The sequence below is a fragment of the Typopeltis vanoorti genome, chromosome 25, assembly GCF_054136105.1.
Source record: "Typopeltis vanoorti isolate ZY-2024b chromosome 25, IOZ_Tvanoo_1.0, whole genome shotgun sequence".
NCBI lineage: Eukaryota > Metazoa > Arthropoda > Arachnida > Uropygi > Thelyphonidae > Typopeltis > Typopeltis vanoorti.
In genome coordinates this window covers 75,570,865-75,592,637 of record NC_143573.1, presented here as the reverse complement: position 1 = coordinate 75,592,637, position 21,773 = coordinate 75,570,865, and the positions used below count along the sequence as shown (strand labels likewise).

Here is a 21,773-nt window from a genome sequence, read left to right as displayed (position 1 = left end):
CTTCTTCTCTATCAGAGAGATAAGGTGATCTTTAACGCACCAATTTCTTCATATCAAATTTCATTTTGTAAGAAAACAGTCACCCTCCCCCGTCTTTTTCGCAGGCCCCCGAGCAGTCTGCCATGGTGACACACTTTTGACTATGCGTTGCTTCTCTTTGTGCGTGACTGTCGATGATCCCTTTTCCGTGTTTACGGAGTTTCGGAGCAGTCGGTGAATCAGCCATAAACAATACTGTAATGCTGGCATGTTGCCAGCAAAACAGTCTCTCGTGTCCCTCTACTGTCGTTGCGATGCGGCTCACTGCTTCTGATATAGATTTTAAGGCATATCTGGCTTGCACGCGTACCCAGCTGATGGCTCAGCTGAAGCTGGTCTATGGCTGAATTCGCGATGTAGACACCTCGAAAGTCATAAGGTGACATGGAGTAATCTTTCCCCTGTGTTGCTGTGAAGGGACTGCAACAGAATGGGCCAATTTAGTTTACTCTGTATAGAAATATATAGAAAGAAAAAAGAAACTCCTAGAAAATTATGTTTCTAAGGATGAATTCCATTAAGAGAAGGAACATTTGAAACTCGTGTCCACTCTCCTGATTTCGAACGTGATTTTCCAGCTTAAAAGTTCAAACTGGTCTTAGCTTTCATGATTAAATTAAGCCAACATTACGCAGAGATAAAAACTTCACTTTAGTACAGAGTGAGAGCGTCTTTTTAAATGTAGTTAGATTCATAATTTATCATAGAGAGAAAAGATGTAATTAAATATAAAACATAAAACGCATTAATATTTTAAATTAATAATTAATGTAATGTATATTTAATGATTCATAGCTATCTATATTTGTTCCAGCTGTATTTTCTATGTTGAAAATTATGTTGTCCATTAAGCGCTGTTGCGGAACACATGTTTGTGCATTCTATAATGAGCATTGTTGAAAAAGTCGCATGAAACTGCTATATACAAGACTCGTTATCTCTGTCATTGTTAAGTGGAGCTTTTGTGTATTCCATATAATAGAACACACAAAATGTTAGCAACATTTAATTGCCTTTTTTTTTATTCGGATGCAGTAAATTTAGATGAACACGAGAATTCATTAATGTTTCATATATAAAGTAGGAATACAGAAACATAACATGTACCATCCTAATCCATCTTATATAAAACGTATTTTAAAAATAGTGTTATTACTTATAGGTAGAATCAATTATAATTTCCAGATGTTAACGATAATTTAGATATAGCTATAACTGGACATAAAATTAAAATAATTTTAGCAAAAACCAATTCTTTACTACAACCGATTGATTGTAGTAAAATAATGGCGTATATTAAGATAAAACAACCGTAAAAAATACAATTCAGTAGCTTCGTTTAAAAAGCGATAGGCCGAGTTAACAAAAGATAACTATTAAATATAAATGGATGGAAGAGAGGGGAATGTAAATGGAAAGCAATAAATAAATCCAAGATATAAAGAAGGCGTTTGTCAATCTCACTTGAGTATATAGCAGAAATCTATATTTGACAGTTGAAGGGATGAGAAGTTATCAGAGCGTTGCACGAAGAATAAAAGAGTTGTTTCCCTGTTCAGCTTTGCGAGAAGAGTTTGCGTGAGCTAAGATATGGTACAGATAATTATCTTCCTATCTCCAGGAGACAGACGTTTCCAGCGGGATAGAAGAATGACACAAATATTCTCAGAAACTTGATAGCTCTCCTAAAGTAAGAAAGGTGCGAAGTTAGACGCTTTGAGCGCATATTTGCGTAGGAATGGCGCTAAAAGAGGATGACAATAACCATTAACCCTTGGTGTACTGTGTCGTAAGAGACGAGAGAAGATTAATCTAAATGAAAGCTGCAATGCAAATAAGAATTTCTTAATATATCGGAGCAAGATGGATCGATAAATTCTTGCAAAACAGTTTGCTACAGACGTTTGTAAAGAAGGGAAAACTGGGCTGCCTAGTTCTCACTGCACACTAGGGATGGTATTTGGCCATCTTAGAAAATTAATAAGTTGTGTTTCGTATGTTGTTGCATTTTCTTTAAATATTTTACTTCATTGAGGAATGAAATAAACATTGTGGGAAAAAACTTCTCGGTGACATTTATAGAAACGCAGAAGGAGAAAAAAATTGAATTAATCGAAATTTTTCACTTTATTAATGCACGCAATTAAAAACTTTAAAACAGAAAATATAAATTGTGTTTTATAATTCTGTTTTATCCGCCACATTAGTCACCAACGGTTTCGTTATGGACTGAGATGGATATGACATCTTGCCTTTCTTTCCATCGCAATAATACGATTGCTCAGAGTAATAAGCGCCTGTTGTCTGTGAAAGGTAGAGAAACATCTAGAGCAGATTATGTTCATTTCTTTTAGTTTGCTTATTATAAATTGTTTATGCTGTTGAACAGGGGCGACTCGTGCATAGGCACTGCGGAACTGCAGCATCCCCCAATTTTTCTCGATACATAAATATATTTATTAATTTATTTATATTTGCTTGTAATATTTAATTTTATCATCAACATTCCTATACAATTATCTTAATTTGTATAAAAAATAATAAAAATGCATCTTGGATTTTTATTATAAAAAATAATAAAAATCCACAGTGCTGCTAGCGTAGGACGCTAGCAGCACTGTGTTTACCACAGTGTCATATTGCTACGCGCGCAAGCATATGCACGTCATAGTGAGATGCAAGCTATTAGCGTAATGCAGCGCAGTTCCACTTTTGTTTGTATGCAGTTTGCGCCAGTAGTAGAGTGTTCGTAGTGCTTATCGTGTTTACTCCGTCTCTTTAAATATTTGGACATTGCAATTAAAGACGTAACATTTGTTATAGTTTTTATTTTAGAACATTATTGGGGTTATGATAATGGATTTTATTTCTAAGTAATTTTGAATTATACCAAACTGTATAATTTTATCGATAATAAACAATATTTGTTCATGTTTAATATTTTAAAATCTTTACCATAATTTTGATTGGATGGGATGAGAATTTGTTAATGTCTTTAGGAAGGAAATGAATTTCACCGTACAGTGTGGGATTACTGCGGCTTATTGGAGGACTGAAGTGGCTCTAAAAAGTCATATTTGGTTTCTGGAGTAGAGTTTCGTGACTATGAAAATAAAAATATAAAAACGTGATAAAATAAATCTTCCCCCAAACACTTTTTTCCCTACCCCGAACTGAGCTTATTGTCTTACAGATTTAAAATCTTTTATCGGTAGAAGTAAGATAACGCAATTTGTGGAGAAAAGTATTCTGCAAAATGATATAATTCTGCCCCTAAATTATATAACTGTTTTGTTTCGCTGATAAATGTTCATGTTTACCTCATAAAGATGGAAAGGTTCTTCAGAATGACATCACTATTCTTATTACAGAAACAACTAATGGTGTACACGCATATTTCTCACAATAAGACACTAATAGAAGAGAAATGCCATCATCATATCTGTCTATGTGAGTTTATTGACAGCCGCTGGGGATGTTTGCCGTTGAGGTCACCTCCATTGAGCAAGTACCGGAATTCAGATCGATAACTGTTGACCACAGCTTTTTCTTCCTTCCACACCAGTTTGATTGATAATCTCCGACAGTTTCCTCTTATATTGGCTAACAGAAAGATTTTCTCATGAAGAAGCTTTAACCGCATGAAACGGGGCGATTCTATTCTCTACACGCTGAACGACAATGTTAAAATTGTTTCTCACCAACTATGCCTGGGCATCCTAAAATTATGAGTAATTTATTTGTAGTTTCCAAATACTTGTAATGTATTCTTATGTTATCGTAAACAACAGTTGACTTAATTGTAATTTATTTAAAATAATTCAATAGACGCCTCAATTACACAAATGAAGTGTAATTATTAATAATTATAAATTCTAATTTATTTTTTGCCACACCTTACGTTATCTATGTATTACTATTTAGTTTATAATACATTAGATTTTCAAGTGTTAGTTTCCCTTTTTTCTTAATAATTGATTTTTAATTTTATAATTATTACTTAACATTTATAAAAAGAGAAAATAAAAAAAAAGAAAGGGAAATGCCTAATCCTTGTAAGAAGAATAATACTAATCTTATAAAATGTGTTAATTTATAGTCTGTTTGCTGACGATAAAATTTGCATGGTTGGATACTTTCCCCTTCACGCGCACACTAAATTTTGCAAAATATCTTTATTTGACTAGCGGAATTCTCAGAGATTTCACTCCTCTGTTTTAAGCAGTTTGAATTGTGGCTACAGAGCCACCTTACTTATACGCGAGATCCAGAGGCTTTTTTTTTCTTTTCTTTTATTTTATTCTTATTTTCTTGCGTTTATTTTTTTTTCGATCGATAAACGCAGCTGTAATCTGTAACAGCTTTGTCGTTTTCAAAATCTTATCCTAAAAGCATACTTCATATTCTTCTCTTAAAATTTTCAAATTCTTTCAACTGTTTTTGAATTTACATTCGAAAATTAGATGCGCTGCTTCGAACAATTTTAAGAGAAATTACTTTTAGTTTAGATAAGCTGTTGGTAATTTGAGCAATGAAGCGAGAAAAAGAAATAAATCTTTCTTAAAATAGAACAGTGAGGTTAAATATTGTGCTTCTAAAATATGTAATGGAAATAAAAACTAAGTAAACGACCGACAGCAAGGAAAACTAGTTTCGATTGTACGTTTCATAAGACTTTCAGTAATATGAAATGTTTCTCTAGATTTAATTTTTTCATATGGAGTGCATTTTCATTCGTCATTGACTATTTCCCATTTTTCACATTCAGCTAGCTTTTCCATTTGCTCTTTAATCTTGCATCGATCAACGACATCGGCGATGTGTCATCGGGCATCTTCGTATTTTGTATTCCTCTGGATAATTCCTTCTCATTACTGACTAATTCGTATTCATGCTTCTGCTAAAAATATTGACGGAGCTTGAAAACGAATTTCCATTTCATATTAGCAGTTCTTACAAACTGTTAATAGAATGTAAATTTGGAAAAGAAATTAGCTTTCTTGGTTTGCTCTTATTCCCAACAGAAGCCCATGTACAGATATCACGGCGATGAAAGTGGAAGTCTTGAAGCATACCAAAACAGGAAAGCTGTCCGTATGTCTTGTAAGACTGATGACTCGCATAGACTTTGGCTTATGGTTACAAGTGGAAGATCTGACAGAATATAAAATAGGAAGATTCACACCGTACGAAAACTGAATTATTCATAACATGTAAGAGAGCAAAACTTTAGATTTTGTCAATAACAATTATATACGAAAGATATTAGATAACTTTAATTTAATTGGGAGACATACATAAGCACTTGCTAAAGGAAGAAATTAAATAAAAAATTATAATGGATTTATCACATCGCTTAATCTATGATGGATAATGAATTTTCTTTATCATTTAATTCAGTCTTTTATCCATCCGTTTAAATGAAACAGATTACTTCATTTACCCATAATGGGTATAAATTGGTGTATACTTTAAGTAATGTTGATTAATATGAACAATCGTGATTATGAAAATGCATTAATAAAATAAAAACAATTTTGATTATAAAATCGTTTATATTCATGCTTATACAGATAATGAATATAAACGATTTTGATAACGAAAAAACATTAATATTAATGATATTGATTATATAAAACTTGAATATAAACAATTTTGATTACAAAATATGAATATGAGCGAGTTTGATTGTATAACAAGTTAACATTGTTATAAAACTGAAAATAAGGAGGTTTAGAAAGGCTCCCGAACGCAGAATTTAATAGAAATTCTAGAACTATTTTATGTAACACTGCTGGAGATGTTCTTTAAGCAGTCGTATTTAAAATAAAATAGGATTTTCTTTGAAAATCCTACTCGAAAATTATTAGTCGTCAGAAAATATATATGAAAAATATAAATATAGCACGTGTTCTGTCGATAATGAAAATCAAGTTATAAATAAAAAATTAAACGATAGAAATGTGTAATTGTCTACTTAAAAATTGACCAATTTTTAAGTAGACAATTACATACTTAGTCATGGCCTATTACCTAATTATTGACCAAATTAATCAAACAATTGTTTGTCTACTTAGTATAATTAGGCAAATAATTGTTTGTCTACTTTGTTTAATTAGGCAATAGGCCATGACAAACATAGACAAATAGACAAACAATTGTTTGTTTACTTAGTCATGGCCTATTGCCTAATTATCATCAGATACCTGCAAAATATCAACTATTTACTAGTATTACAAGTCTACTTATTGAATTCAGAAAACTGTTTGTATATGTTATAAGTATTTACTGTCTTTACGCTATTCTTAACCAACTGGTTATGAAGTCAGTATTTCTTATGCCTGTTGAACTGCGTGTGTTATCGGTAGGGTTTGTGAATAGGATAATATTCAATACAAGCATTTCTGACAGGCAGCGGGGATACCAATGATATTATTTCATTCCCTATCAGAAGTGCTACTCTTTATAGACCAAATAATGGAACTGTTTAGTTCACTGAGTAAATTGTAGCGTGACTCCACTTTGCGACACGAAGATCCTGTATGCATAGGTTGCCATGAGAGCAAAATGAGAACACATACACAATTAACTATTCACGCTATCCAAGGCATTGTTATGCCAATCAGCAGTCATTATTGCAAGGATGTGTTTAGATTGTGATATTTATCCAGACGTTTTAAGGTGCCTTGATATGCTGTGATAAACTGTGGAGAAAAGTGGTAATTCCATAGAGGAAAAGAGCAAAGAAAAGTAAAAAAGGGGAAAAGGTCAGGAAAAGCACGCTTTATTAGTTGTGTAGAAGGAAATGAAATTGTTCAAAGTGTTCTGCAAGAGAACATTACAAGGAAAATAAAACAGAAGAATGCATTGGCCAACAAAAACTACCTCAAACCGTCACTTAATACTGCTTTTACAGTGATTTGGTCTGTAGTAATATACCATGGAATAAAGAAAGTAATCCACCTTTGGTTCACTAAAGAAGTATTAACCAGCAAATACCAGAAGATTCAGTGGTGTAAAATTATCTGAGCGTAGCATGTTAGTCTTTACATGGGTTATCCCTGTGACATTAACGAGACCTTTACTGAACGCCAGTAAAGATAAGATGCCTCTGGCTAGCTCATAGTGATTTTTCCCACTTCAGATCATTGTATGCAATGATCTCATTGGAGAAAAGGGAATCTGATAACCCTGTAAATCCTATTTAATTATTCTAAATGTTGGATTTCAGTTTATTTTTTCTTTTTTACAATAAATTTATCTTTTATTGATACAATAGACGTTACATACATGGATACTCCCATGACATTAAATTAAAACCTTCACGAAATATATTTCAGGTGGCCTTTGACGTGATAAGTTATCACCTATGTTTTACAATTTAAAACGACTTTTTTAGCTTAAATTGAATATTTGAAATATAAAATATTTGGAAGCTAACGAAATAAGGAACTTATGGTTACCTATGGAAACATTGCATCACGTCCATTCATATCAACGAAACATGATACAGAATAGTACTCTGATGGTAACATTTGTTCTACGAGCTGATTGTCTCAAATTAATTGTCATTTTATGCTGTGGAACGTTTAATTGGCATGCCTTTTATTCCACTTATGCTACTTTCAGGAAATGTTAAAACTACATGATACATAATTATAAGAAAATATAAATCGCATGATTATTTCCAACAGAAAAAATACGTTGATAAACTGTGTAAAATACTACGAATGACATTACACCCATGAACTATCAAACAAAACCTTTTTTTTTTTTTAATAAATATGGAAGAAAATACTTAACTCGTTTTTTCCTATTGATTCCTATTGATGCTTTTCGTATATTTTTTCCGGCACACGATATACTGACGATTCCGGAGCAGATGGCAGATATGTATCTAACGTAGTTGATAGAAAAACTCTTTCTATACAGGATTCTCGAAAATCTCACCTGCTGGACTGCAGGATGTTGACAAGGACAACCCATTCAAGTGTAGCGAGATTTGTGACTGCTAACAGTAAAGTGCTGGTTCTTGTGTCAGATGCTGCCGCCTACATGATCAAAGTAGGGAAGTCTTTCGAAGGAGTCGACTCGTTTTCGTGTAACATGTCTAGCACATGGTTTTAGCTGCATCGTAAAAGTAGTAGGGCTTGCGCTTCCTGCTGTTGACAGCTTACTTTTATAAACGTTAAGAAGGTGTTGGTGAAATCTACGCTGCAAGTACAGCATTACAAAAAAAAAAAAAAAATTCGATATCACGCGATTCTGTTAACTAGGTGGAGCACATGGTTTACAGCAGCATCTTTTTACAGTGAGAATTCCAAAAGCTAAATAAATTTATTCTTTCCATGTGCGAATCTGAACCGAAAATCTTAAAACTCAAAATCCCTAAATAAGATTTGAAATTTCTAAATTCCACCAAAAATATTGAACTGTGAAGAGCAGCTGTGAAGACATACTCAAAAGCAGTGTCTTTTGTCAAAAAGTTTCATAATCAATCCAGATAAAGCAGAAAATCGTAAAGAAAATGTAGAATCATGACCGTATTTGCCTCGTGGCTAATCGGATATCGAAAGTTGAAGTGAAAACCGGGTTGGCTAATTACAACCAAGTAACTAACCCTGAGAACCATCGTTTATTGTATGTGGTAGGTTAACTATGCTGATTGATGAAAAACTCGACTTTTCTCGTTAAAAAATATTTTCGAAGTGTCTATGAGAATCCTGGATAAATTACTCCTAATTTATCCAGGCAAGAAATTCAGACTAAACAATAAGAGTGATGCTCGCTTCCCATCCAGCTATCTCTACCGCAGAATATCTTAACATTACGAAAAGCTACGTATAATCCCTTGTATGTCAGACAAACCATTTCTTATGTTTCGTGGATTATGGTCTGGGCTGTGGAATGAACGTTGGTAATATTTATAAAACCTTTTAAAATGAGTTTGTCATGTAATTCAATGGAATTTATATCTTTATTATTATTGAGATAGATTTCCGAGCTAGAATTAATAATAATATAATAATATTAATTTTTTAACATCGTACGAAAATTTAAAGAGTCGGGTTCACTGTGTTTAAATCAAAACTTTCTTAGAATTACAAATTACATAGTTATAGAAAAGGTCTAAAAGTTGCTTTTGAAAACATAAATACCTATTTGCTTTACCATATATGTTATCAACCGCTGCACTTTGTTTTACTAAAGTAGGTTCATTCTGGAGAAATTACTAAGATTTCTGATAAATTGTTGGCGATTCCTTCATTCATGAAGCATGTCAGACAATTTAAAGAATCTATAGATGGTTTTAAATATAATATTTTTCTTTTACAAAACCTTACTACGTTAACTCGATTTTAGATATGAGAATCAAACACAAGGATTCAAAATCTTTTTGATTTAATTTAATATCTGTTACTATTCTCACTTAATTCTATTAGCTCGTCATATACTTCCAAAATATTATAAAGTAATGGACGAAAAGAGCGTCCTTGGTTCTCATCTTGTATCTGCTAGTGGTCTCTGAGAGTCAGTCTTCATACATTTCTAAATGATAGAAAAATCAGTTACATTTCAGAAATAACTTATCTCAAATGATCATAGATAGATATAGACAAGTGAATATCGAATTATACTGTGCATCTCTGTCGAACGTGTGTACTTCTCAAGTAGCCGATGTGACATGTCCTTGATTACACATATGGATTTGTGTTATACTCGTGAACAGCTATATCATCAACTTGTTTTCTTATAGTAGCCTGTTACCTCATCTTAAAGTTACCTTCATTCGGGTGTATTATATTCCTTATTGTATTCTATTTTTCCACTGAAGTTGTATAATTCGATTTATGTACCTCCCACAGATGGATCTCACACAGAGACTAACACAGAACGTTTTAATTAAATAGGAAGTCCCTATCCTTGATTTGTAAGTCTTAAGTATCCAATAGGATTTGAGATAGGTGTGAAGTGCGTCTAGTCTTTTAGAAATAAAATGGTGAAAAAAATGTCTCGACTATGGTTGACTTGATTTCTTTTTCCCTTTATCAAGGCTTATGTCTATTGACCAGGTGAGTAAATGCCTACTGAATTCAGAACAAAACAAGTGCATCTTTTTAGCTAGGAGTTGGACTCTGTAGATAAATGAAACCGTTCGCTTCTACATCTTAAATTGACTGGGATGATTTCCTTTTTTCGTGCTGTGATTAATCGGATAGAATTCTTAATTTCTTTAGCTTCATGTTACGTCCGAGATGTATTAAAAGGTTGAAGATTACAAAAAATATTTAATTTGTAGAATTATTTTTAAACTTTGTTTTATCTGAAAAATTAAAAAAAAATCGCATAACATTTATAGGAATTTAGCGTTCTTATTATTTCCCTTTATTTTAGTCATATTTTGCTATCTAAAAAATCTAACAAATGTTAATGCCTGCTGATGGTATCCGTTTTCTTTTTCTTTTTTAACCAGATAGGTGGCTATCTGAAGCGTGCAAATGGAAATACTAACCAAAAGAGTAAGAATTGAATCAAGAGTCAGATGGGCTAATTAAATAAAATATAAATGATCCATTCTTATAACCTTTGAATAAACCTGCACAATAATATTATTACGCGCAATATATTAACTTTTTTATTAAAATAAAACTCGAAAATATATGTTAAGTAACAAAGTCCAACCTCCTACGCACTTTTTTATTTTCCTGTGAGCTATCTCGTTTGTAACGAGATGACAGACTGTGGTGATACCGACAATAGCATTGCTTTTCCATATTTGTGTATAAAAAAACAGTTTGCTCTTTTTTTTTTATCTCGTTTCTGCTCTTCATGAGAATTACAACAGTAAGTTGCAGACAAAGCCTTAAAACAAATTCCGGAATTAATCTATAATTTTAATAGCAAAAAAATACATAATTTTCCTTATGACATTTTTATTTAACGTTTTCCCTTATTTTTGGAACGATTTTATACTTTTTTGTCACGTAATTACGATGAGTAATTGTTTTTCAACAGGAGATAAAGCAAAGTAATAGATGCTTACGTATTTTCATAAAAACACCTAAAACTGTTTATTTGTATCTTTCATTTGTCGTTTTATTTTGAAAGGCGCTGCTTATTTTAATTAATTCATTTTTTTGTATGACAGAGGGAGACTACATCTTGAAAAGGCAACCCTGTTTATGCAGTGACAATAGACACCAAACACATTAACAGAACCATCTCATGATTAGAATTATAAATGCAAATCGGCAAACAAGAATAAAAATCCAGAAACTAAATACACTGCAGTACGCTGCTAACAAGTTACTTCCTAATGCAGCTAACATCAGCAACAAGCAATCAATGTTCATGCATGCAATTGCAGTTTACTGCAATATGTCGCTAATGTGGACATATATCATTTATGCATAATTATTCGAATTATTTTTATTTACTGGTAAGTTATTGTATTTGCAGATGCTAATTATAATATTTTTATATAATATAAAATTAGTATTGTTTACAAGATTATAATATTAAAAATAGTTACTGTACAGTACACGATCAAAAATACCTTTTATTTGTTAAATATGAATAAAACAATTAGAAAGAATAAAGGAATCTTTGAAGAAAGACCCGTTTTTCATTTTCAATATTTTCATTTTGCTAAGCATTAATAACAATTTTACTTTTCTCTTACGTTGGATAATAAATATTTATGCTTAAAGTGCATTATGTAGGACTCCATATTCGCATGGTTTTCGACGTTATTTACATCCTAATGTTAATAAGCTTTGAAGGAAGAATATTTGGGCCCAATATTCTATTAATGAAGAGTTATTAAACATTTACTTAGCATCAGTAACTCCCATGAAGTCCCATCTGTAAACACCCATTCACTAGCGTTTATATAATGTCTATTGTCTGACTTTCCTTTTGGCTTAGTGCACAATACTTTACTAAGTTGAAAATGCGTTGAGTTCTACTCTTACAATTCATATTATAATTTAGATATTTAAAAAATCGGTAACATAAAACACTTTTCGCTGGGTCGTAAATAATATATACAGAAACCCATCACTCCAGTCATTGGATATTATCTTGCAACGGTTATGATGAAGACAATGTACATTACATCATTAACTAATCTAATCCTTTAATACCAAGGAAAAAGGTAAACAGACGACATTCTTTCCATGAATGAAAGTTTAGGAGAAAGATATGACTCCAGATGCACAACTCTGTCGTAAAACGCTGAAGGAATGGATTAAACATTATATGCAGACAGAAAATCCCAAAGGCATTTAGCTATCGAACTCTAAGAGAAGGGCAGCGTAATACATAATAAAATTTTGTTCTCACGAAATCACTCAAGAAAGAGATGCAAATTGAACAGCTAAATATTTATGAGTAAAATAAGAAGATCGATGGTTGTTTTCGCTTGACCTCCCTTTCTAGTGTCTATAAAAGTCCCTGCAATGAAATTTCTAAGACGTTCACGGCTTTTTTTTATATGATGACTGACTGATAGCGTGAGAGAGAGAGAGAGAGAGAGAGAGCGATGGCTTGAATGAAATCATTATGTATATTTCACACGGCCGTTAGGCGTAGTTATAATCCCGAACAACCCTTTCGCCTGCACTTGTATCGTTTAAAAGCATAGTCTGAAGTATCTTAAAAATTTACGCCAATTCCCATAACTATGATTGGCCGTAGTTGCTTCACGAATTGAAGGCAATATTCTACGACCCCTTCCGGCCTAACAGCATAAAGGCAGCGTAGGGACAATTTACGGAGCTCTGTGCTCAGACGGAAATCTAATGCTTCAATTACCGGAGCACGAGTGCCAGAACTGAGGAGATGGAAAGCCATTTCTCCAGGGCTTACTTTGGCCGAACTGCCTCTGTGAGAGGCGGCGGCAGAATCGGGACTGTGATGTGTCCCCTTTCACCACAGCTAAATAAGTTTGAATGCACCCGCGCGACCCACATTTGCTCTTCCCCATACTTTTCCTTCTTTTTCTTACATCTTTCCAGGCAGTCTTTTCTTGTCCTTGGAACCGCTTTTGCATACTTAACCCCTTAGGCGTTGCAGGGTGAGAGGTGCACAGAGATGATGCAGTTCTGCTGTGAAGTGTTTGTAGCGTCCGTTACGATCCTCCTTTCCTGTTGGCGAACTGTACTGATTCGCTTTACCGGCACCTCTGCGTCCCGTGGTGCTAATTAAAATTGCCACTCGGTGAGATCAATGAGACCAATAAGAGATCGCCACTCAAAGTAGTTATCCTGAAATATGAAGATTATTTTCTCCGTTTTCTCATCTGCGTTGCTCTTAAGTACGTCGCTGTTTTTGTTCGATGTCTTGCCCTTCAGCAACGCTAATGTATGACATCGTTTTTTCACAGTTAACCTCATGATTACCGAAAGTAATGTAGATAGAATCTCATTATCTAATAAACTCGAATGAGTTTTTTGTTGCTTGTTTTAATCTGGTTATGGTCGATGCTTTAGTAACTTGGAATGAGGTTCTTTTCTTTCTTTCTTTTTTTTTTTTTTTTTGTTGAATCGCCTACCGATTTGTTCCTCCGTCCTGTCGATGTCAGTTAATCTAGGTCAAGAGAGAATATTTTGCTTCATTCATCTGAATTGAAGTTTTCCGCACTGGAAAATGATCTCCGCTCTTTGTAAATGGATTTTTGAATTGCAACTCTCATCTGTAACGTTCCATTTCCTTTCATTTATTTGACTGGATCATCACACTCTTCATTGATCGAAATGCATGTGTGTGTGTGTTAAGAGATTTCATTAAGCAGTTTTATTATGCGTATTTAATTGAGTTTACTCTCAAATTCCGTACCAGCTGATTGATTTTCAGATTATAATTTTTGAACATTTGGGATAGATAGAATTTCAGAAATGATTTTTCTCGTTGATTTTTGAATTTTTTTTTCTTTTATTTTCTTTTTCTGATTCGATTTTGAAATATTTTATTAGCCGATTAACTAGAGTTCTGATCAGAACGATGGATCTTGAACTATTATATGTTGAATGTTCGACACTACTGTTCAGTTATGCACAATTTGTCATGAATGTGTAATTATTGTAGTTCAAATATACCAGCGAATGCTGTATTAATTCTATGATATTCAGCCTGCTGGGGGAGCACTTTACCATTGAACTGCAGATGCAACCATTTCGGACGAAGTAAACTTGTAGTTTTCATGGTAGCGTCAAAAGAAGCTAAAGAAACATGGAAGAATAATACCCGCTATAGTCAAATAGACAAACGCAATTTTATTATATAAAAGGATTAAAATGCTAAAACTTAATCGAAAAAGTTTTAATGCCATTTTTCTCCCAAGAAAGAGTGAAAATTTACTACAGAACATCGATGCTGCCTGCGGACCCAGAATTAGATAAGCCAATCATTTTTGCCATTTCATTCCTCCAAGTATTTTAGTTTTTATTCTGTTATTAATCTTGTACATTCATGATAACGAGAAGAGAAAAAAAAACGAAGCTTACCATTAAATAACTGGAATAATACTTTCTGTCTATTAATTTTCAGTTTTTATTTAAATATTCTCGATGCTCGTGTTTTCATTACAGGAAATTCTTCTAAACGTTTGTTTCGGTGTCTCTGTTAAAAATGCAACAGCTGTTACTTAAATGGAAATAAGACTTTGTTAGAAAATGCTAACGTGAATGTCAAACAAGGCTCTATTAACGTAACATCTTATCTATCTAATAGATAATAGTCTTCATCAAGAAAACTTTATCTATTGCCAGTTAATTGACAGCTGCATTTTATTTCTTTACGTTCCTCTATCCGAGGCAAAACGCTGAAACCTTAATTGAATCTATTAGGATGAGACGAAATACTAATTTTCTAGAACTCTAATAGAAGATGATCATTTGCATTGTGACATTTTGCGTTAATTAGCCTAAACAGATCGGTCTCATCTAATCTATATGTAATGGATTACGCTGAGAATATTATAACAGAAAATAACTACGTGTCGTATGATAAGATGTTATTAGTTTACATACGAAATGGATCTCTGTTATGATTGTAGCAGGTTTATGAACAGGATCCGAGGAAGCATCAATTGCCGTTGCAATTGTGTTCGAAATTTATCCGTGTTAGAATCAGCGCGTTTATTAGCTAACTTGAACTGACCTCAATGTCCGCTTCTATTTATTTATTTTGATTGAATATATTGAACATATTTCAATATATTTATTTTTTGAAACGAATATTTTTTATTAATTTTTATGTCTGTAATTCCTCAAATGCACCAAGCTCAGGAGCAGAAATGTTATATCAAATTAACAATTGATATTAGCCAAATATTTATTTGGCTAATATCTTGTCTTTGATCATCAAATGATAAATTTTATGCATATCTAGTCGCTTTATGGAATTTCTTTTTCTTCCTCTCCTAAGTGAATGATAGTTATTCTTCTAAATATAGCTGTAAGAAGAATAAAAAGAATGCTCTCGTTTACCAATTAAAGAGCTATTGATATGACGTCATATCATAATACTTCGTTCGACGTCCTTTTCGAAGTACTTTACGCGCATGCTGATGACACTACACAGAATGTACAGTCGACTGTAGAGGTGTATCCGTTTGCCTTATATATCAGTATAGGTCAAGTATGACAACTTACTATCTATAAGTACGTCTATAACGGAGGAAGTCTCAATACGTACTTCAATATGTTATAATAAATAACTTCTTCGGCATTCCTGTGAATTAGTTTTAATAATAATGACACATAATTCATTCCTGTTCAAGCCGAAGTGTTAAAGAATGGTGCGAAGAATTACTCTTAAAAATGAATGACTGGAAAATTGTAATATTTGAAACAAGAATTGTAAGATGAAGAGTGAAAGTCAGTGGATAACACAAAAGACTTATTGTGAATCAATAGCAATGAATGAAAGCATAAAGAATAGAATAGACAAAGCGTATCTGGAAACAATATGCTGATTGAAGGAGTTAGAATTAATTTGGAATCGAATGAAACCAGAATCATTGTAAGAAGTAATTTTAAAGGAAAACTCTTTTGAAATATGGAGATTCAAATAAAGATGCAACAGCTGCCACAGAAGAGAGAGAGTTTGTGAAACAAATTAACGCTACCAGATGCTTATGTTACATAGCAGAGTCTTGTTTTGAAAATTATAACATAATTGTCTTTCGACTACAAATCAGACCCACAATAGGCGCATTAAAGCACTTTTGTTTCTGAAGTTGACGTAATGATATTTCGAGCAATAATAGTTTGAAATTTTGCGAAGTGTCAATATGTAAGTTTAAAATGCACGATACAGAAAGTAAATTTAATATAAACGACTATCTTATACCCTTAGAAAAGCCAAACATTGTAGTGTTATTTGATCATTAAATACGTTTTATAGATTTCAATGTATCCTGAAAGAATTTATAATTAGTTTTTTTTATTTTAAAATTACGATTGTCAAGTAATTTTAAATGCTGATGAAAATTTAAAAAAATGTATATTTAACAACTTTGTGCGTACGTGTGTCAACCATTTAGTATTTATTTGCATATTTAGAAAATATTTAAATATGCGTTTACACCTTTTAAATGAATTGGGCAACCTTTTGGATATGTAAATGAATATTTATAAAGTTGTTGGATATGAATTAAAACAAGAATCAGTTACTTCTTTAAATACAACATATGTTACATACACGATGCAACATATGCCAACTATTTCTTTAATAGTAAAATATATGTTTTAAATAAAGAGCGTATATTATCTCATCAATTGTTTTCTCATTTTCTTACAGGATACTCTGAGGAAACTACGATCTCTGAATGCATGGTGAACAATGGACTTTAAGCAGTGCAGTAAAATCATTGTAAAACATCAGACAATATCCTACTTAATGAGAAAATATTGTGTTCGCACCGTATTGTTCATGCGAAGCGTCTCTTATTAAAATCCCGCTAAAGTGGTAAGTGTCATGAGTTTTCATCAAAAGAGAAATCTCTGATAGTAATATATGATTTATTTCCTATACTTTTTTTAGTAATAATTTCCAACTCATCTGCGGCCATTTATTCCTCTGCTGTATTCTTCATCATCCATTTTCTCTTCCTTTTTTCCTTCCTCGTAATTTCTTTTTCCTTTTTATTCTTCCTCGTGATTTCCCTCTCCTATATTCTTCCTCATAATTTCTCTTCCCTTTTTATTCTTCCTCATAATTTCTGCTTCATTTTTATTCTTCCTTATCATTTCCCCTTCTTTCTTTTCATTAAAGTTTCTTCTTCGAGGTGTGTTTTGAAAAATTGCAATGTGCATCCCATAGTATAATATATTAACATTCTTCTCTGATGGAATATGGGGGCCAATGTTTTATTTATATGCTGCACATGCCATTTCTCTCTCTCTCTCTCTCTCTCAAATGTCAATACTTGCTGCTTTTCAATAACAGCATCCCCATCATAGCTGTTTAGCCTGCATCGGACGGCTGTATGAACTGTGAGCAAACATGTTTATTAATGTAGCAGTCATCACTAGGACATGTTTATCTAATAGCTCGCGGGGATGCGCAGCAGGATATGGATTTGTCGTCATTAGGTAATTGTGATTAATGCTTCGACTAGCTTCTGTAGTCAAGGCGATAGCAAGGTGTGAGTCCGGTTTGCAGATAGGCATAATAATAACCCATTCCGGCTCCGGGGTGTGCGCTTCACGATAAGCGCAACGAATATTTTGACCGCATTTTCAGAAGCGTAACTGAAACGGAGGAAGCTCGGCGAAGAGAGTTTCGTATATAACAGCTCAGCTTGCGAAGACTCTTCGAGCAAGAGAAAAGAGTTAGTCGTAATTCGGCAGATCAAAGAACAAAATTAAGTTACTTTCATAAAGTTGTGATCTGAACAGTCTTAAGGTTGAGCAACTGGAGATCAATTAATGATCTTAGCCAAATCAGCATTTTCAGTAAACCTAACGACCAGTATCGATTTCCATACGACACAAGTAATGTTACTTTCAAAGAACAATAATAATTAATTTAACATTTGAATTATTCACTTAGCTATATATGTTCCTTCGTCTGTTACATTAGATATATCGCTGCTAGCAGTCGGAGCCTGCGTGTACGAGTAGAAGATATGCAGATGTAACTGAAGAGTGTGATATGGTGTGTTAAAATAGGGAGACATAAAAAGCAGTATGTGGTTATGAGGAAGGGTTACTGAATGAAAACTAGTAACGGAACAAGATGGAATTGAAGTCAAGGGGAAAAACCATTTAGTTTTAATAGATTGGTTAGGTTTTTCTGTAAAACATGAGGTGACAGCTGTTTTTGTTTATGGAATGAGTATTAAATATTGTTTCTTATACCTTAATGGATTACGTTAATATTCAAATTATAAATATTCAAATTAATTATTTTTCATACCTGTATGTAACGATAATCTCTGGTGTCGTTAGTGTATATAATGACGTGCAGTAATCATATATCATTTTATACACAAGTTTAAAAAGGACGATGCACAGAAAAGAATAACGAAGCAAGAGGCAATCCCCACCCCCCAAACACGGCACTTTCATATTATAGATCTTGGAACTTCTGATGTGTTAGGATGATATAAAAATAGCAGAACTGTAATGTTTTGTATTAAATAAATTAAAACCGTAATTTTTTTCAAGAAGCGAAAGCTTTCATATAACTATAAAAGTTAATTAGGAAAATAATGCTGTGTCATTACATCATAGTTTATCTGATCTCCTTCTTCGCTTACGTGTTAGATTCAATGGCCTGTCACAACAAAGTTGCTGCCTTCATATAAACCTAATTAATCAACTCTGTGATAGGACAGTTAATCTTATCTACATAGTTTGTCATTGCTATAAATTTCATCTGGTCTCTCGCCGGTTTGTCTGTCTTTCGGAATGAATGAAAAGTTCATGGAGGAAAAATTTCATACAAGATCGGCTAACTCACTTTCAGATTCTTCTCGTCCTAGATGGAATTGGAACATAATTTCAACTGGAGGATATCTTTGTTACCGAAGATGAAAGCCTGTCATAATTTTGTACGTAATTAATTGTAGAATCACCGAAACCAAACGAATGGTATTAAAGCATGCTGCAAAACCTTAACGTATTAGTAGTATATCTAACATCTCATCTTTTCTGCCATTATTTAAATGAATTGAATGGTGATTAAAAGGCTAAATAATATGCTTAAATAACAGAGTATACTCATCCTACTAGATTAATCAAGTCTATTTTTAGCATTAGTCGTATCCACCCATACACGGTACTAATGTATGATAGGTTGATCAACCAACCTCTCGTGTATGGACTCGACATAAAATGAAACATCTAATTTATCGTCAGCTTATTTAATTTATCCATCTGCTTTTCTATCTATAAGACTGATGTAATTCAGGTTTTCAAGTTTATATAATGACATGGATAAATTATAGTTTTTATAATGGATGCTACTGCTCACTAGAAAACACTGAACAGAATTTTATATGACATTTTGAATATATAATATAAATACTCTATGAAGCAAGAACGATAGACACAGCGAAAGGATCATCGTGCTATGAAATTTGTTCAGGAGAAGACTATAAAAAAGTTAACCTTCTCTTTATTCTGTGTTGATAACAACGGTAAAAAGCGAATGCATTAATCGCCTTCTACCTTTTTAAAAGCTTCCTGATACTCAGTTGATTCGGACTTTGCAGTTATCACAAATAGTTTATCTAACTCTGTTTATTTTTATTCAAGAGATCCATTGATTGATTTTCCTATAAGCAAAGCAAATGACTATTTGCAGACTTCTCTGATAGTGTTTGAAGTGGTGCAAATAGAAGTTATTAGAATGTACACCTTTATATCATTAAGTCAAAAAGATCAGAAAGTCGAGATGGCCGCTGTTGGACTTGATGAAAATTATACCCATCCATTTTCCCTTGAAAATAAAGCATTCGGGTAGGAAAGCCCTCCAGTGACATCACAAATACAAATAAATTATGACAAAGTTGAATTTAGAGGGTAGGTAAATATTTAATAAGTTGCATAGCCTGAGGTGAGAGGATCGCTAAGAATTTTTTTTGTTCATCCCGTTGACAGGGCTAGATAACTTTACATGTCCAAAATATCTGCGCTTTCCATAAAATATAGCTCAAGAGTATGTCCCGTCTAGCCCATGTTGTTTGCTTTTTCACAGTATCATGACGTTTTATCGGATGTGGGATGATGGATCGTTTCGCTTCTTTCTCTCCCGTAGAGTTAATAAGAATAGGGCCAAAACATTTGACGATCCTCAGAAAATTGACCAATCAGCCTCTGAAGAACTTTACAAACTTCACTCACTTTCCTTCCAAGTAGGCATTTTCTTTGTGTGTGTGTGTGTTTACTTGGTAAATAGCATATTATTTATATTACTTTCACGTCTAGTAGATGTTAAACATCGTCTGAATATAAATAATTTATGAAGAGCAAACACTCACGTGAATCCATTTAAACTGAAAGATTTATAAACCGTTTCAACTGGTTTATTCATGGAATATGCAAATATTTAATAACACTGTTGACAAAAAAAATCGATAGTATAAGAAATAATGCTTATTCTTATCAGCTGTCAATTGTTTCATTAAATGAAAGTAAACAGTATTTTTTCATAGAGAAGAGAAAACATAACTGTAAAGCTTAAGTCTGCATTATTACGTTCTGTAAAATGTAAATTGGAGAATAATTTACATTTTACAAAAACCTATGGGATGAAATCTCTTCTCGGAGCTCGAATTTAACAAGAATACTTTATATATATTCCTAAATAGGAGATAGTTAAGTGAATTACATCGAATATCAATAATGGTTAACTTAATCAGCATTTTAATGTTAAGCAATTATAGCTGAGTTTGTCAGTAACTATCAACCCATATTAATTGATATTGGTTTATCTTGGACTAAGGTTGGTTAGTGGTTATATGGAGAAGCAACTTCCTATTTAGGATTTGATATTTTCAGGTCCCAAAATCCAGATTCCCACATTTTAACTCCTAAAGGAGGTTTTCATTTATTTTTTCTTTTTCATTGGCCGTTTATCTAAGATAACGTCTAGATCTAGGTCTTCTATTCCTTAGACTACACTTGGAAACGACTGTATAAATAAACGTTCGTGAATAAATATCTCTGTATGTTTTACTTCCGGTTAGTTTTCTTTGCGATATAAAATACGTAGGTAACCCTAGAGAAAACCCGTGTCATCATGGTATGATATATTCTGTTACCTCTAGTTTAAAAAGCCGTACAGAATATTTTTTTTAATATCTTTCATATCTGTCTCTGTTCCAACACTGATAATAGTTGTACTGTATTCTAATCATTTTTATATGCTTTCAGTAGTGGACTTTAGCAACGCAGTCCACAGTTTTTGATATGTTGAGCTCTCTTCTCTGGATATATCAATGGAAGTAAGCCAGTTTTAAATTCATTGTTTACTCACCTTTCAGTAAAAATGAAGTTCCTGATCTGATCATGATACTTCAATTTAAGTTCTACTTTTGAACATTTTCTCTAAATTTATACTCCCAATTAGGAGCATAATAATTTATCTTCACTAAGAACATTATGAGCCTCCGTAGCTCAGTTGATATAAATGAGCCATTGGTTAAAAAGACCAAAGGGTATGACGTGAGGAACCTTCATCAGATCTTTTCAATCAAATGGTGAGTTAGTCAGTCTCAT

General features: G+C 32.9%; 1 protein-coding gene across 1 annotated transcript in view; it reads left to right on the top strand.

Annotated features, from left to right (window-relative positions):
- Window positions 1–21,773, top strand: part of LOC150092856 (sodium/potassium-transporting ATPase subunit beta-like) — an 80,760-nt gene that overhangs the window by 24,410 nt on the left and 34,577 nt on the right. Inside the window, exon 2 of the mRNA XM_090414318.1 lies at window positions 16,846–17,013. The gene's annotated coding sequence lies outside the window, so the exon portion shown is untranslated. The remainder of the gene's footprint in view (window positions 1–16,845; window positions 17,014–21,773) is intronic.